This window comes from Anastrepha obliqua, chromosome 5 (assembly GCF_027943255.1).
Source record: "Anastrepha obliqua isolate idAnaObli1 chromosome 5, idAnaObli1_1.0, whole genome shotgun sequence".
Taxonomy (NCBI): domain Eukaryota; kingdom Metazoa; phylum Arthropoda; class Insecta; order Diptera; family Tephritidae; genus Anastrepha; species Anastrepha obliqua.
The window spans coordinates 24,656,702-24,663,599 of NC_072896.1; positions in this window are offsets into that span (position 1 = coordinate 24,656,702).

Here is a 6,898-nt window from a genome sequence, read left to right on the forward strand (position 1 = left end):
TCCATTTATGCTCTCATTTTTTATATTCAACAGTGATCACTTCGATGCATTGACAAAGTGTTGAGTACCGCCACTCTATACCATTACCAAAGGTGGTTACTTTTCACGTTAGATGTTTTTGACGCTCTTTAATATTGAGTAGCATAACATATATTGTACATATGTATGCATGAGAGTAGGTCTTTAGAGAAACCACCAACAAAATGTTATATTAGCACTTCGATTTTGTAGTGGAACAATTATTTTTATTTCAAACACACGCAAATTAGATATTTTCTTGTTGTTTGCTTAACTATTTCACTGACTTTATTAGCACTTTTAACTGCCCAGCTGGTACTCGTAATTAAGTATACTATACTTAGCAGCGGTCGTCTGAGTGTAGACGTAAATAATTGCTGGTTGAGAGAAGAATTGTTCAGCATACCTCAGCTTGCATGCTCAGGTTGGAAAATACTGACTGCATCACAGCTGGCTTGAAGCTTTCTATACAAATCGACTAACACAAGATTAAAAAATATTCCTAGTGCTTTTGTCGGAGTTGAGTGTATAACATGATTAGCATGGCATACCTCCTTTGAACTCTGGTGAGATTGGGTTTCATTGGAGACTTGTGTAGAGGGGATAAGCAGACTTAGACTCCATAGAACAATATGAGGTGTGTAGCCCTACTGTATACACCTAGGGAGCTGAATTATATCTAGAGCCCAAATGTTTATACAGCTGTTGTCAGCTAATTAGAAACGCTCTCTTTTGATAAACGCTTGATGAGCATAATATTAAACTGTTTAAATTTACCGTTATTTTTTTTTCTTAAAATCATTTGCATTGCTTTTATTACTCTATTTACTACCCAATGCGCCTAGTTTTGTAGTTGTGTAATTGAAGTAGCGTTAATATTACCCAACGCAGTGCATGGGTTACTTAGTTCAAGGTAAATAAACTGAGACGAGTAATTAGAAACAGTTGTTCAATGGAAGCATATTCGGCAAGTTGTGTTATTTTAATAGTAATATAATCGACTTTTTGGTATGTATATATTTTAAATTGGTTGTTTAAAAGCAACTAAAATATTCTTCTTCAAGATGTGTAATGGGAAAAAGCAGCAGTTGTACACCTGCCCTGCGCAGCTCCATTTTTGACCTTCGTAAGGCTGGAAAGTTGTACAGTGAAATTTCTAAGCAAGTCAAATTCTCAAAAAAAATGGTTTTTAACGCCTTAAAGCATATCCAACTTTTTAAGACTGTTGACAATGTTCCACGTAAGAAGAGGCCCCGGAAAACTTCAGCAGAAATTGACCGCAAGATAGCAATCATCTCCAAAAGAGACCCAAAAACGACTTCCACTGACATCCAACGGGAAATTCAGGATCAATATAATTTCGAAATATCCAAGAGGACAATTGCTCGGCGTCTGGTCGAATCTGGACTGCATGGCAGAGCAGCACGCAAGAAGCCCCTTCTAACCAAGATACAAAGGAGACGGCGAGTAGTCTTTACGAGATGCCATTGGTCATGGACTCCAAATCAATGGAAATATATCGTTTGGAGCGATGAAACCAAGATAAATCGCATAGGCCCAGATGGTAGAAGGTATGTCCGACGGCCAATAAACCAAGAATTCAATCCTCGCTACGTTTCGTGGGTAGTGAAGCATTGTGGAGGATCAATCATGGTGTGGGGATGTTTCTGGTGGAATAGTGTTGGCCCAATCCATAGGATTGTTGGAATTTTAAATAAGGAGAAATACGTCGATATACTAAAAAATGTAATGTTGCCGTGGGCTGAGGACAATTTGCCTGTTATCTGGAAGTTTCAACAGGATAATGATCCAAAGCACACGGCAAAGTTGACGAAACAGTTTTTCGACGAAAATTCCATCAATGTTTTGGAATGGCCATCATCCAGTGCGGACTTAAACCCAATAGAGCATCTCTGGGATGACGTTAAAAAAGCCGTGAGTGCCAAAAATATCCCAAATATGGATGTCCTTTTTGCCGAAGTAAAAACGGCATAGCAAGCAATACCTGTGGCGCGCTGTCAGAATCTCATTACATCAATGCGCAATCGATGTGAGGCAGTGTTGAAGCAAAAGGGTTATGGAACCAAATACTAACATAATCTTTATGTAGATCTGATAATACATTACTCTTTTTAATTAGTTGCCCTATCCAAATCGTGCATTTCACATGCTTTAAAAAAAATATATATATTTAATAAAGAATTGGGATTAAATTGTTTTCCACTAGATTTTAAGTTTATCATATGTTTAAATAAAATTGGCAAAAAGTTATGAAAATACGTGCTTAAAAGGAAAATGGAAAATTTATTTTGAAATAAGTGTCGTTTCTAATTAGCTGTCAACAGCTGTATATCACTGATCCATAATGGTTCTTTCTGGATTAAAGAGCGAAGAAGAGAAGCGATTGCTCCACGCTTGGGGAGTCCTCTACCGACTATCTGATGATAGAAGTTTTCCTCATCTCCAAACGTATTTTTAACCTACATAAGTCCTACCCGGTGTAAGTATGCATACGCTCTAGCTGAGATACTACATAGCAATCTCGGCCCGCGCCAGCATATGGAAGAATGTTTGGAACAACATCATAGTTATATTTTCAGCTAGCCAACCGGCTATCATAACGCTCTTCAATCGAAAGTCGCTGACGACCAAGCAAGAATATTGAACGGGTGTCTAATTGCTGAGGTTAAGAACATAGAACGAAGTAATTACTGGAGAATTGTTGGGGATCAGAGAAAGGCGCATATTTACGTTATTCATTTAGCAAAAGGTAAATTAAATTGTACAGAAAAAAGTCTGATTTGATCCTATCAGATGAATGTGACGCTTTATCGATCTCGGTCTTCCACAACAAATTTCTAAGGATGTAAACCATCGACGCTGTTGCTTTGTTTTCGAAAACTACGGTTTCAATAACGTTACACGCTGAGCAGGTCCGCTAATTTTAGCTCACCAAACAATCAGCTGCTTACTCGTGAAAAGTGAATTATGTATATCGTTCCGTAGCGCAGAAGAAAAACAATTTTTATATCTCGTGTTGAATGGTCATGAAAAGATCTGGTCATATCAACGGAGAGGCAACTACTCATCACTTTCAAATGCCTAGCGAGTGTATGCATACCGGGAGATGTGCGTCCCCAGCGATACCGCAAGGCAGTACTACCGCAGAGCACTAGGAGCATCCTAAACCAGCCCAGCTCGAAATTGTTCAGTCGTCTTAACAACTACATTTTAGAAGGCAAAGTCTCGGTCGTGTTCCATAAATAATGACAACTTTGCTTTTTCTAGAATAAATCTGTGATATACGAAAGATTCGCATATTAGGATATGTCTGTAAATCCTCTGACGCTTAAAAGTTTAATGAAATTATTAATTCCGGCAAGCCTATAAATTATTCAGTACTGCAATCGCTAGTGTTGGCAGAGAAGAGTTCTTCGGTACTCTGCGTGCTCTTCGAGCTAGAATTTTACTTCGCTAGTATTGTTGACGGTATATATTTGCGAAACATGAATACTTACCACAGAGAGGTACTATTCTTCTTCTTACTGGAACCACAGCGGCCGCCGTAGTTGAATGGGTTGGTGCGTGACTACCATTCGAAATTAAGAGAGAACGTAGATTCGAATCTCGGTCAAACACCAAAATTAAGAAAAAGTTTTTTCTAATAGCGGTCGCCTGTCGGCAGGCAATGGCAAACCTCCGAGTGTATTTCTGCCATGAAAAAGCTCCTCATAAAAAAATGTCTGCCGTTCGGAGTCGGCTTGAAACTGTAGGTCCCTCCATTTGTGGAACAACATCAAGACGCACACCACAAATAGGAGGAGGAGATTTTTCATGGCAGAAATACACTCGGAGGTTTGCCATTGCCTGCCGAGGGGCGACCGCTATTAGAAAAATGTTTTTATTAATTTTGCTTTCATCGAGATTCGAACCAACGACCGGTCTGTGAATTCCGAATCGTAATCACGCACCAACCCATTCGGCTACGGCGGCGAAGTTACCAACTATAAAATCGATGCGGTCAAGGACTTCATATAATTTGGTTCTGCTATTACCAGCAACAACGATGTCAGCCTTGAAATCAAGCGAAGAATAACTCTTGCCAACAGATGCTACTTTGGACTAAGAAGGCAATTGAGTAGTAAAGCCCTCTCTCGACGAACGAAAACAAAACTCTACAAGACGCTCATTATCCCGGTGCTTCTCTATGGCGCTAAAGCCTGAAGCAGTCAAACAATCTGATGCAGCCGCTCTTTGAGTCTTCGAGAGTAGATGATTATTACCGCATTCGAATGAAGCTTTTACAAGCTGTTTGAGCGAGTCAAACGAGTCACCTTGCAGCGACTAAGGTGGCTAGGTCATGTCGTCCGAATCGAAGGAACTGCCTCGGCAAAGAAGGTGTTTGAGACAGTATTTGGCGGTCGACAGCGAAGCGGTCCTCTTGTTCGGAGGAAGCATCAAAATTCTCTTGGCTTAAGAAACTGGAAAAGGTGTGCGGAAAACAGAGACACCTCGCGGGACGTTATTCGGTAGGCTCCAACTCGGTAGAGGGTTGTTACGGCCAATTAACTACATACAGTCTGTGTCAGAAGAAAAGATAACTTCAAGATAAATTTCGTTCTGCCTTTTGCTGCATAATAGTCCCACTCAAGGGCTACGACGCAAGTGCAACTAACTTCCCTTCTAAAAAGGGAATAGATGTGAGTATCAACACCATCGTACGACGACTGAAGGAGGCTAATATATCCTACAGTCCCACATCGTCAAAATACTACTCTGAGAAAAATACATTGAGAAGCAACAAAACAAGAAATGGTGTCACAGTATTGGACTGGCCTTCCCAGTCCCCAGACGCCAACCTTATTGAAAATGTGTGGGGAAGCTTCGCAGAAAAGCTGGCTCAAAGCATGAAGAAGACTCCAGGCTATACCCAACAACGATAGAATACTACACGGCTTATTGAGTAATTGCGACCCGTAGTGCATACTTTCATGTAACATTTTTTAAATACAGTAGATTCTGTTTTTATGCGGTATATACGTTCCGCAAGAAACAGCATAAAAAAACAGCAAAAAAAAGCTACCAGTTCTATAGTAAAACTGTAGATACGTTTCAAAAGTGCTAAGAACCGCATAAATCTGAAATAATTGAATAAAATCGCATAAACAAAAAATTTTATTTTTGAAAATTATATCTTTATTTAAGAAACGTCAGAATCGAAAAATAAATTTGCATCGTCAGAAATAGAATCAGACAATACCCGCATTTGTTTAGGATTTGGCGTAAAATCACTTCCGTCACTTGAGGAAATGTACACGTCTGATCAGCATCGTGATGCAGGCGGTTCCATACTTGTAGGGTTAGCATTTTTGATGTAATTTGTGATGAGTTTTTGCTTAGCTGGTTTAGAATCTTGTTTATATGTACAATTCCCGATAGGTCGACATGCATTTTTTAATTAAAAAAAAACGCACTATTTCAAATTCGCATAAAAACAGAATCTACTGTATATCTCTTTTATACTTCTTGAATAATCGCGGTTCCATTTTTCTGACCTAGACCGTAAGTGAGAGTACTTACATGTAGTTAAAGTGACACATTTATTTTAATAAATTATATTTATTTTAATAAAAGCTGACTTTCCCCTAATTATTAAATATTTATTTAGTTTTTCTAATTATCAAATTTTACCAATCTCTTGGCACATTTGTTCAGTTCCGATTTTCATACATTCTTCCGTTACACACTTATCGAAATATATCGATTTCTTAATTTTGAAACACATTGAGTGCATCTGGCAACTTCAAAGGTTCGGCTGGCAGGGCTGTATGTGGAAAGCAAAGGAAAGCAATTGGTGAATTCAAATTGCATATGCGCTGAAGTACGCATAATTTCAAAGTGTACGGTTATTTGTATTCGGCCGACGTAGCCGAATGTTTGGTGCGTGACTATCATACAGAATTCACAGAGAGAACGTAGGTTCGAATCTCGGTGAAACCCCAAACTTAAGAAACACATTTTTCTAATAGCGGTCGCCCCTCGGCAGGCAATGGCAAACGTCCGAGTGTATTTCTGCCATGAAAAAGCTCCTCATAAAAATATCTGCCGTTCGGAGTCGGCTTGAAACTGTAGGTCCCTCCAATTGTGGAACAACATCAAGACGCACACCACAAATAGGAGGAGGAGCTCGGCCAAACACCCAAGAAGGGAGTACGCGCCAATTATATATACATATGTATTATACATATATATGGTTATTTTTCATCCTTTTGATTTTCTCTATTTAAAGGAAGCATATTTTTGCTGTAAACTTTGTTCAATAATTTGTTCAGTGAAAATTTGTAGTGAGAGCCAGAGCTATAGAAATTAAAAAAAAATTACCAGAAATTATTATTAGCAATCAATTCATTCCGTTCACAGCAAAGAAATGTATAACTTTTTTAATTCCTTACTTGGGCTGCTATTTATATTTCTCGCCTTGCGCACTTCTAGTGTTTTCAGGCGCTATCTGACTAAAAGTAGAAAGAAATTACGTGAGATGTTTAAGGGGGGGGAGGGGGTTGAGTCAAATCTCATTTAATCTTACGTTGGAGAGAGGGGGGGTCTCGGCAAATATCACGCAATTTTTTTTCTGATTGAAACAAAAAAGATTATACTATTTTGGTCCAAATTTTTATGCGTGCCTATTTTTTTTTCTAGTTTTTTAACGAGCACGAATATCAACAAATTTTTATTAAGAGTTACAAACGGAAATTGTTTTTACATTTTTTTTAGGTTGTGAAATGCGATGACCAGAAGTGCTGCAGCGCACGCCGGAGTGATCTGCATATGATTCTTCACGACCGCTTTCTGCCACTTCCATACCCTATCACTCAGGTTG